Source organism: Chironomus tepperi, unplaced genomic scaffold (assembly GCF_022539635.2).
Source record: "Chironomus tepperi strain 1889 unplaced genomic scaffold, CSIRO-AGI_Ctep_v1 contig_177, whole genome shotgun sequence".
In the NCBI taxonomy this organism is placed as follows: domain Eukaryota; kingdom Metazoa; phylum Arthropoda; class Insecta; order Diptera; family Chironomidae; genus Chironomus; species Chironomus tepperi.
The window spans coordinates 2,279,599-2,291,016 of NW_027226299.1; the positions used below are offsets into that span (position 1 = coordinate 2,279,599).

Consider the following 11,418-nt stretch of genomic DNA (forward strand, 5'->3'; position numbering starts at 1 on the left):
CAATGTAGTTTATGGCATAAAGTTTCCAATAAAATGGCGAGAATAAGAACATAATGTAATGTAAAATATAAAATACTTATTCAATAGTTTGATTCTCAAATTCAGGTGCTAGTTCTGCTCCGATTAATTCTTATTTGTTCACTTCCTTTTTACAGACCTAACAATGTATCATAATAAAACGTTTTTATAGCAACTTGATGCTAATTTAATTCTTCACATTGTTTCATTCACAAAAATTCTAATTTTTTTTCTTCCTCTGTTGAGCTTCCAGTTCTTCTTGTTCATGCTGATGCCTCGATAATTAAACTCTTGTTTTACACCAATAGTAGAAGACTAAAGGCAACAATGTATTAAAAGAGAACTATCTAATACAGCACCAAACTTTACTCGATCAACGATGACCGAATACAGAAATTTAAAATAAGAAGATCTAACTTCCTTCTCTTAACAAATCATCTTGATATTCTTGTCTTGTTAGCGTTTATTTTATATTTTCTTTTTTGATCGTCGGGTATATACTCGAAATTTTAAGTCCATTGAACTCATTTCACAACGGCACGCATTTTAAAAGCAACAACAATTTCGCATGTAGGAACAAATAATTTTGCGTAACTTTTTTTTCGCACATTGGCGGTGATCGCCTCGAAAAAAAATTGAGAGACGCTCCTCAACGCGCGCAATTCTCAAACAAACTTTTTTAAAAAACTTCATTCACTCAATAACTTTAACCGATCCGTTTATTCGGTCCGCGCACATTCAGCTGATACAGACATTTGAATTCTTCGATTTTTTAAGAAATCACTTTTTGTCTGCTGAGCTCTCGGTTTTCTCGCTCTTGGCTCTTTTTTGTGCGAAAATATTAGTTTTTTTAGCGAAACTTCAAGGACCACCATTATTGCTTTACTATTCAGCTTTGAACATTTTTTCACTTTTTTTCGTGTACGCTTGTATGTCTCTCATTTTTTTGTGATAGCTTTTTTGATGTTTGAGTGTGTTTAGGTTTGCAACATTGTTGCTACAGTCGGTGATCTGATGTACGGAACTGATATATAATTTTTTGATGAAAATGTAGTCAAATTCTCAGAAACATTGATGTATTTGATGGATATGATTCATGATTTGTCCATAATAGCTAAAAGAGCTTTCACTGTAATGTCTTCTTCTTATTCATAGCAAATATATTTTTTGTCTACTCCTCTAATATTCACAATTCTTTTCATCACATTCCACTTCACTGTATTAATAAATGCTGAGAATATAAAACTATCACTGTATTGTCTTTCATACATGAGAGTGGAAAAAGTAGCATTTTTTTAAGGCACTATACACACATTCACTTAATTTTCGGCGTGTCTGGAATCAGTCACAGTCACATCTCCCGATGAATAACAATTTCCGCATAGAGAGGTAGCAAACTGTACAGTAGATATGGGTCTACAACAGCAATAATATCTGTTGTAATATGAAACAGAAAAAAAGGAGGCTTTGGGTATTGAGATGCTCACTGTATTTTAGTGAGGAATCCATCCACAGTTGAAGAAGAACATACAGAAATGTTTATAGCTCTTTTTTCTGTTTTAGTTTAATTACTATACAACCTACTACCTCAACATGCAAAAATTCCTCTCACTCTCAGCACACCATGATGAGATTAATCCTCTCAGTTGATTCAACCGAACTTTTGCTATAGAATATCCAAAAAAATATACGTTAGAAGGAAGTAAAATGTTAGCTTCCCGGTTTTTTAATAACGATGAATTTATTCAGCCATAATCAGCACCAATGATGTATATATAGATCGATGATGTTTTATCAGAGCCGGCATTTGCGTTTCATGATGATTTATAACATCCGTAAATGTCACTTACCTTGGTATATATTTTTATACATTCTACTCTTATCATATTCAGCCTTGCGACAATTTCGCTGATCACATTGAGATATGAAAGTAAATAATTACAGGAACTTATCACTGTTCCATTAACTGTAGCAAGGTTTTAATTGATCTGATGTAATTAAATGAAACAGTCAATGTACGATTAAATTTTATGTCCTTTATAATTTTGATAAATGGCGATAATTATTCGCATTTGATATCTGAGTAGTTGTGACGTTTGTTGTACATTGCAAGGTATTGAAGTTATTTAGTTCATAGTCTGCTGTGAAATTTTGATCTAATTGAAGGTTTTCCTGGAAAATGAGCTAAGAAAATTTTAAAAATTAAAGGATCTATAAAGTCGTGATGTCTATCACCCGAAAAGGACACGACATCATAATGACCGAAAATCTAACCACAAGTCAGCATGACTCTGATCAGATTTGATGAAATATAGCTTCAAGCCAGAGTCAAGTTAATCTGGAACTGTATTTTCGGTCTTTTCTGCGTCGTGTGCCTTCCGAGTGACATGAAACTAGTCAAATAAAAGCCTGTCAAATCAGAAATTGTGCTTTAATGACATGATATTAAAAATTATTAAATTCAACAATTTCAATGATTGCTGTGATTATGAATTACAAAAAAATCTAATTCTAACTAAAGAAGACATGATCAGCACTAAGATACAAGTTATTTGTATGCAGTAGGAAATTCCGCAGTATTCCCAGAATAATTAATTACTGCATTTAAGATGCTTCTTGGTAATTTATGAGATGAATCAGTAAGTCTAAGTATTTTTAAATGATCATAGACTTCCAATGAAATGTTTATTGCTAGTGACAAAGCAAAAGAAAATTTCAGAAGTTATTTAATCTTTAAACCCACGAATAAAACGTTTAAGCTTAATACTATTCTAACTTCCGAATATCCAATTCTAAATTCCATCAATAACTCAAGCTTAAGCATCTAATATTCAAACTAAAAATTTTATACTTCCGCTTAATCCGCTCATATCTCTATAAAATTTATCTATATCCAGTTCACTGCTCTGTTGGAAGCGCTTTTGTTATCCAATTTCAATGACTCATCAGCAGTCTTTATTTTAATTTTAAAATTTTATTTCGTGTAGTAATTCACGTACCAAAAAAAATGACAATTTAGTTCCTTTAACTAGACAAGAAAAAGTCACAGAATCAACTAAATGTAGGACTTGATAGTAAATAGTAATTGAGTCCATAAATAGTTTTTCCCCATATTGTATAATTGTAAAGTTTGTCACATGTGTTTAGTGATAGTGATTTTCCTATATGTGTGACTTTTATGGTCTTATCGAGACTTAGATATGAAGGTAAAAAAACCTATCATGCTTCCAATTAGAGTCTTTGTTCATATAAATGTATTTTGAGTCAAAATTAGGTTGTGACTTTTAAAAAAGAATAAGAAACTGGTACACGTGTGTATCTGCGAATGTTTACAGACATGAATGTATGTAGGATGACAGTGATAAAGACTGTCGATTAAAAGACGACGAGCAGGTTTTTCACCTTAATTTTAGAAAACATTATGGAAAGATCAAGGTGGAGATCAAGAGGTTGATTCTTATAGCTTTAAAGTAGTTGCCAATCATTAACTCCTTCTTCTTCCTCTTACTTCTCATAATATTGCGTAATTACTTATATGAAGGCATGCTCACAGATGTTTTATATATTTCTGAGGTACTAGGGACATACAACAAGTGAACTAACAAGCGATTAAATTCTTATACAATGACTTGTGTTGAAACTAAAAGCATTTTTTAATTCCTCGATTCTTTAATATCCTCATTATTCTATTATGAAATAGACATACTCATTCTGGTTCTTCATGTTCTATCTCTCGTTTGTTTTTGTTACATTTCGCAAAATGTATTCAAAGTGACAGAACACAAAGAAGGAATTATGAGTACACATTGACGCTTAAATTGTGGACAGAACGCACTTTCTGTTGCCTTAATGTCTACGTCATGAGAATCAGCTGACTGATTTATAATTAGCACTGTACTTGTGGACATTGTTTTTATGTCTTAAAAGAAACAGATGTGATTGAGTATGGGTAATAGTTTGAGGATGGATAGCTACAGAGAGCAAAGAAAAGGGAGGATCTAGTGCTGTATGCATACAGATGAATCCTAAAATCACATCTGATCGGCATCACTAGTTCCTTAGAATTCTAAAATGGACCACCGACTATCTTACTCTAATTCCTCATAGTCCTCGTTCTGAATGCTCAAAAATTAATAACAATAATGAATAAAATAGAAGCATGACTTTATTATATTTTGCTAACCAAAGCTAAACTTACCATGATTTCATCTACTCACAGGCAGGCATTCGCTATGTGTAAAAGAAGTTAAAATCTACTTGCTTAATACTGCGTACTTTGTTCAGGTTCTTTGTTTCGTTACGAACGAGACATACAGGCTCTATCGATTAAGTAATTTTTTCTGTGCATGTTTTAAGATTATGGAAATAGAAACAAGTTTGGTCTACAAGTCAGCATTTGTATGAATAAATTTAGAGACATTTAAGGATGTCTTTTTTATTTTGCGTAATCCACGAAAATGTCATGTGATTTGAATACATACTTTCCATACTGGATTTATTGACTACCGATTGATTGACGCATAAGCTTATAATCAGCCACAGAGCATGTGTAGATCAAAATTTTTGTGTGTGACACACAGAGACAAATGAGAAAATCAATTAAAATAATTGTAATTTAATTGAGACAGCTGAGTACCATGAAAATCTAATTGACATCCAACAAGTGCACAATGTTGAATTTACATAGAAAACTACTTCCATTGTTATCATCAATTCAACCGAATGAGATCATATTTTTAGCACATAATAGGTAACGTCATCATCACTATTATTGTCATTTCATTTCCATTATAGTCTTTTAAACTTTTGCATCTCTCTATGGAGACCGTAGTGAAGCAGGATTGAAATGAAAGAGGAAGCAAAAAAAAAAAAAAAACAGGGAAAATTGCATAAAAGAAACTAATTAAAATTGGATTTATTCCTGTGGTTGTTGAGGATGAATACTTGCTGTTGCTGTAGTTACTATGCGTAGAGCTGTTCTTAATGAATTTTAGCTTTGTTTCGGATAGTTTTGAATTTAATATGAATGATTTGAGTGCTTTTTTCAGGGAATGAACTGATTTCTGCAATTATTCATGTAATTCAGGAAATAGTGGATCAACCAGCACCTGTATTGTTTGGATATTCATGTTCATGCTAGTTATTATGCAATAGACATGATCCAGCAATGACTTTTGTGCTTTTAAACATGAAAATCAAGCAAATTTTCACAATTTTAAATTATTACCATCCATAACTCATAACTCATAAATGTTATGTAGGAATACATTCCATTTACACGCTGAATATCGAATCAAATAATTTCCATTCGACAGTTGGAAATGATTAAAAATTTAAATGCGAACATTTTTGCGTATTTGCTATTTTCTCTTCATAAAGTCATTGAACCTCACTTTCTGAATTGTGAATATGTGCGAATTTTCATTTCATTAAGACATTGTAGCCTCTTTCATCACCATCATCAGTTGTATGAGTATATTTTATATTTTATATAATATAAAAAAGTAAGCTTCGCTTTATTTGGGAAAGATATAAAGGTTATGTGTATGAAGCTAACACTGTGTGTTTTGGAAGGAATAAGAAGAAGCACAAAAGCCTTTGTTATGAAAGAAATTTCTTAATGACTTATTGCATTGCGAAAAGAAACAGAAACACACATAAAAAAATTGAAAGCTTAGCTTTGGGGTCAGTGACTTTTGCGATTTTTTTGCTTGCTACTCTTACTTTTTGAAGTTAAAATTTTTACAGCTTGAAATGCTGGTATGGTTGATTACCTTTTGAGTTTCCAAAATCTCCGCCAAAAAATATATCCAAATAAACATTTAATTAATCTATGCCAAATTTGAATGTGCAAAAAAATTTTGAAATTTTTTGTTAAATTTTGTATTTTTTTTTTAATTTTTATTCATGTCTAATTAAAATGCCAATAATTTTGTTCATATCAATTTATTATGCCTTCATTTTTCTTCTTTTTTATTTTCTTTATGTAATTTTTTTAGTCATAAAAAGAAAGAAAATCGAAATTTGATTCTCGAATCTAAAATGAGTAATAGAACAGAAAATTAAGAAATTAAAACAAAAGTAAATCCATTTTGAAATTGACAGTTTCGTAGAATAAATATTTAAAATTCCATAGGATAGGCTATTTCTGTCGATATCTCAATTGTGTAATTCTGCGAAAAATTTTCAAATTTTGTTTAATTTAAAAAATCTTTTTTTATCAGCTTTGATGTCGCTATGTTTGCATGTTGATGGAATCAAATGGAGCTATGAAGTCACCGACAGATTCCCGTAGAAACAAATTTGTGAAGTGAATTTAAAGACACAAGTTCGGATCTACGGGTTTCCATAAATGATCATTTACTGACTGATATGAAAAACCTTTTTCAAATTTTACTATAAAATTTTCCATTTCAGCTATCGGGGATCCCCAATAATTACCTGCAAAAAGTTAGAAAAAAAGAAGAAAATTAGTAAATTTCAAGACATTGAAATGATTTTGATCATGAACTTAAAAATTTTTCAATGTATGCAAAATGTTGTGTTAGTGACGGTTTAATTTAGAATTTGCGAATGTATTGGACATACATTCAAAAAGTAGTAAAATTCTATTCGACGATCACGTCATCCGATGCTTAATACAAATTCTAGAAAAATCATCCAAGCATCTTAAAAAGCCATAAAATGCTCAGAATTGCAACTTTTTAAAAATGCGTAAATTTTGCGTGTCCAAAAGTGTTACGCCGGTTTCCCAAAAACTCACGCAAAAATTTGTGCGTAAGTGGCCTCGATTCGCATTTTTTGCGTAAACCTTGAAACATTTTCGTCAATGTGTACGACGCACACTGCCAAAAATTGTGCGTATCTACAAACATTATCACAAACCTAATACATGCGTTACGAATATTTTAGCCTTGCCTTGATATTGAAGGTTTGCAAATATCATTTCAAGATCAAGACTACTTTTTTGTGTTAAGGTTGTGCGAATTTTGCGTACGGTTGTCTCGCTCTACGCACTTTAGTGCTATCTCTTTCATACATTTTTGGATGTACGATTTACGCATTGCTTGTGAATTTGCAAAAAATAACAAAGACTCGCATTTTTATTTTAGCATTTGGCGATGAATTAAGTTGTGGGAATTGAAGATGAGAACTTTATTGAGGATTTGTGATGAAATTGAGGATTTAGTGACAGAAATTTGTGAAAATTTGTAGAAATTGTGGCAAGGAACTAGTTCCATTTAATTGAATATTACCTAATGTGAAAAATTTGTAATTTTTTGATCAAATAGATCAAAGTAAGCGATGTTTCACACAAGTCAATACAATTCGGATCTATGAATATCACTTAGAACTTAATACACCCGATAATAAACATTGCATTGTATGGTGAAATCATGAGAAAGTCATTACTTATTCAAATATTTTTATTCATTTTCAAAATTAGAAATTGTTTTAAAATTTAATTGGCGATTTATGAAAATTTTAATAGTGTGCCTGACATTAATACTTAATATCACGAATGTTGTTGAAAATTTCAGAGATATAAATGACAAATTAGATGAATTTGAATATTAAATGATCATAAATTTAACTCTGAATTTTAACAAAAGTTGTGTTAAAATTGTTCAGCACATTTATAGCTAGTTTCTATAGATTCAAAAAGAAGAATCGACATCATAATGAAATTGAGAATAAAGATGTGATCAATCTACAATTTTAACGATCGTTCGTTAGATACATGGAAGCATTAGATGCGTAGTATGAATGTTTGTCTTTGGATTTGACTTTTGTTAAGATTTCGCGTGAGATATTTTGGATATAATTGAGAGTCTGCTTATTAATTTCTATCTTATTACTTCCATAACTACAGATTATTTTAAAATTCTAAAAATAAATTCCAAAACATTTTGGATGTCAAAACAAAGCCTTCAAAAATTCTTGAAATAAGCACAAACAAACTTCATATTTAGATTGTCGAGTGTTATCAATTTCTCTACAAAACTCAAAAACATTTAAGTATGAAACTGATATGATATAAACAACTTTTTGAGTATTTTTTCTGTCTCTTTAAAATTCTTTCCTTAAAAACACTCCTCAAAAAAATCTCAATTAACCTCTTAAACATTTCATCATAATTTCTCATTAAACGTGCGAAAAGAAGGCATTAGTACAAGCCTCAAAAAACGTGTTCGACAACATTTCAATGAATATAATGGAATTGTTCACTAATTACGTAACGTTCAAAAATGAATCTCTATTGTTTTAGGCTCTGAAGTAGATGATTGCTTGGATTACTGCTTTGGCTAGGAATGGACCCACTAATACCTAGAATTTGTTTATTTAAGATGACTATTATGTTTGGAAGGTCAGATAACTAACTTGAAAGACACAATGCATAGTATTGATCGAAAATCCGACTCCAGGTCAATGTGACTCTAGATCCAGGCCAGATTCAATGAAACTCATCTTGAGGCTAGAGTCAAGTCGGTCTGGATCCCAATTTTCTGTCATTCTATGCCGTTTGCTTTCCAACTAAGTCTAGACTACCAATGAAAATCGTTATTTGATCATTTCTGTTACAAGAATCAATTCTGCGATAGCCATCACTAGTAAAAACCCCATTTTCTAAGAAACAAGTTTAAAATTAATTTCTTTTTTGTTCATCGTCATCGTCACGATCAGTTCATGAGAAGAGGGAACTTTCAAAAAAAAAAAAAGTTATTTCTTTTCACATTCAGAGATGAATATTTTTTTCTTATTTTATACTTTTTTTTCGAGAGTAAGAGATGTGTGTTTTACATATTTTTTACATTTCAGCCACTCGCTGTGTACTCTAGCTGAGCTGCTATCCAACAAGCACATTTTCGATAGTGTAAAATTTATTGGCTGAGTCGATGTAAAAAAATTGTACATTTTTTTCATCATCATCATTTGTAAAGCGTCGTAAATTGAACGTCGCCATTTTATTTTCTTTTATACAATTCATTGGATAAATTTTTACATGACTGAATTGGCTTTTGGTGGATAGAATGGAACAGCAACAATAAAAAAAGAAGTAAAGAATAGGGAATGAAAAATTTCTTGCAATCATGTTACATGTTAATTGCATGTTTTCTAGTCGAAACTTTTTTTATTTTAATGCAAACGTTTGAAAAATTTCCTTTTACTTCCCATAACTCGCCTTTATTGTTTTTCATGCTATATACGTTGTTGGATAAACTTTACTGTTTCTGTTTCTCCCCGTACATAAGCGAGTCATAAATTAAATGACTAAATTTGTTCCTTTAATTTTAGCTTACAATGCAAGTGGAATTAAATTTATGGTCATTTTCCACTATACTTTCGTCTTTATCATTGAAAACAAAGGAACGAACGACAAGCACGACCGAGTGAGCAAATTGCATAACACACAGCATAAGTTTAACGGACTTTTTGAAATTCAAAATAATTTTTTTTTTTCTTCTCTGAATTTTTTTTTTTACTATGACGCATGGCAAACTATGACAGCTAGATAGCGCAGCATGTCTGACATATAAAAGAGAAGAAAAACTATGATGATGATGATGAAAAAAAAATTTTAATGACACAAAAAACTTTGATTGCAATCAGGAACCAAAAAATTTTGTTCAACTTGAATGAATTGAAAAGTCCCAAAGCTTCAAATTTTGAGCTTGCACGGGATTCCCTCACATTATTTGCTGTCTTTTTATACAGATCCAGCTAAACTTTTATCATTTTATAAAGATTGAAAATTTTTTTCATCTCCCATTTTTTTCTCCTTGAAATTTTTTCCAAAGGTTCCTTGATAAAAAAAAAGTTTTTTTTTCTCATCCCCAACAACTTCACATCCCAAATTGTTCACTTTTTTGTAACTTTCAAAGTTGACTATGATGAAATTTTGTTATTTATCAATTCAGCACACAACTGGAACTTTGCAAAATTTCTCTCAATTTGTTCCTTCACACACAACCACGATAAGCTTTCATCTTTTTTTTCATGGGGACTTAAAAGTTACAAAACACTTTGAAATTGACAATTTCTTACATTTCCTTCATGCTTACTCGACTTGCAATCACCTTCCACAATGTTTAATTTGATAAAATTTCCATTATTGACTTTTAAAATTGTGTAGAAAATTTCTTTAATAATTTTTTCATCTAAACTTTTTCTCTATTTTTCTTCCTTTCTGCCTTTTGTCCTCTTTTGTGTGTCTCTCGATATGAAATTTTTTCACAAAACTAAAAGCTACGCGTGCGCATGAAAATTTTATTTTTTCTTCGGTTGAAAATTCAACGATTTTCCATACGGACATGTATTGGTGAATGGAAATGCAATTTTCAATCGTTAAGGGAGCATTTTTACTTTGCAAAAATGTTTCATTGTATTGGTACGACCTGATGATGTTATTGCATTTCCTGATTTTCCGTCTTGCTCGAGCACTCACAAACACACACACTACCAATAATCATTTCCATAGCAAGCTTCATTATAAATAGTACAGTGCTGATAAGAAGGAACAGTATGCATTGTATTGGTATGGGGCTGTGAGATATGTGTGTATGTGAGTGAGGGAGAGAGGATGAAAAAAAAGCTAAATTTAGCACAAAGAAGGAAGAATTTATTTTTTTGCTGCTGCTTCCTTTCTGTATGCTGAGAGAAAATTTATTTAGAACAATCATACAGACTTTTATGAAAATGGGGGAAAGACTTTGTCATAATTGTAATGATAATGGCGATAATAATCGAGAAATCTTTCAAGTTATGATGTTAGAATTATTTTTATAGCTCATAAATGAATAAGACTTTATATTTAATGTTTGGTGCCAACGGAGATTCTTTTGAAATCTGTTTGAATTTTTGCGATTCGTTAATTTTTTTAGGGTGTGAATTTTTTTCAAATGAATTTTTTCTAGGATTTTTTGGGAAATTAAGGAATTATGAATGAAATTTAAAATGAGGAGTAGATGAATAGGCTAGATTGAAGTTTATGGAACTTAATTCTGAAAAATTGTCTCAATTGAAATTAATTAATTTGGTCTCATAGACAGGGAAATTGATTGTTGAGTTAGTCTATACCATTTTCAAGATAAAATTGAATCTATCGTCCATTTATGTCAATCACTCAGCCTCTGGATCCGATAACAGACAAAGAACATGCTTTAATGGAACAGGAATACCAATACGGTACCTAAAAGTGGTCTCTTTGTATGTTAGGGATCATTGCATTATGCAGTAGTACTTCACATCTCTCGGATGCAATTCTTCTTAACAATAAGCTTGCTCAAAACTAACTTTTTAATAGTCTGGTTACTAAAAATTGCCATTAACTAATTTGCAATATCATTCACAATTTCCAACAGTCAAATGACATAATTACTCAGCATCAGAACTTCTGTC

The 11,418-nt window shown here is 31.0% G+C and overlaps 1 long non-coding RNA gene across 1 annotated transcript; it reads left to right on the top strand.

Annotated features, from left to right (window-relative positions):
• The first annotated feature begins 6,980 nt into the window (after positions 1 to 6,980).
• On the top strand, positions 6,981 to 8,657 carry LOC139089396 (uncharacterized). Its single transcript, XR_011544292.1, has 2 exons — positions 6,981 to 7,067; positions 7,131 to 8,657. It is a non-coding gene; the product is annotated as an uncharacterized lncRNA (long non-coding RNA).
• The last annotated feature ends 2,761 nt before the right edge of the window (positions 8,658 to 11,418 follow it).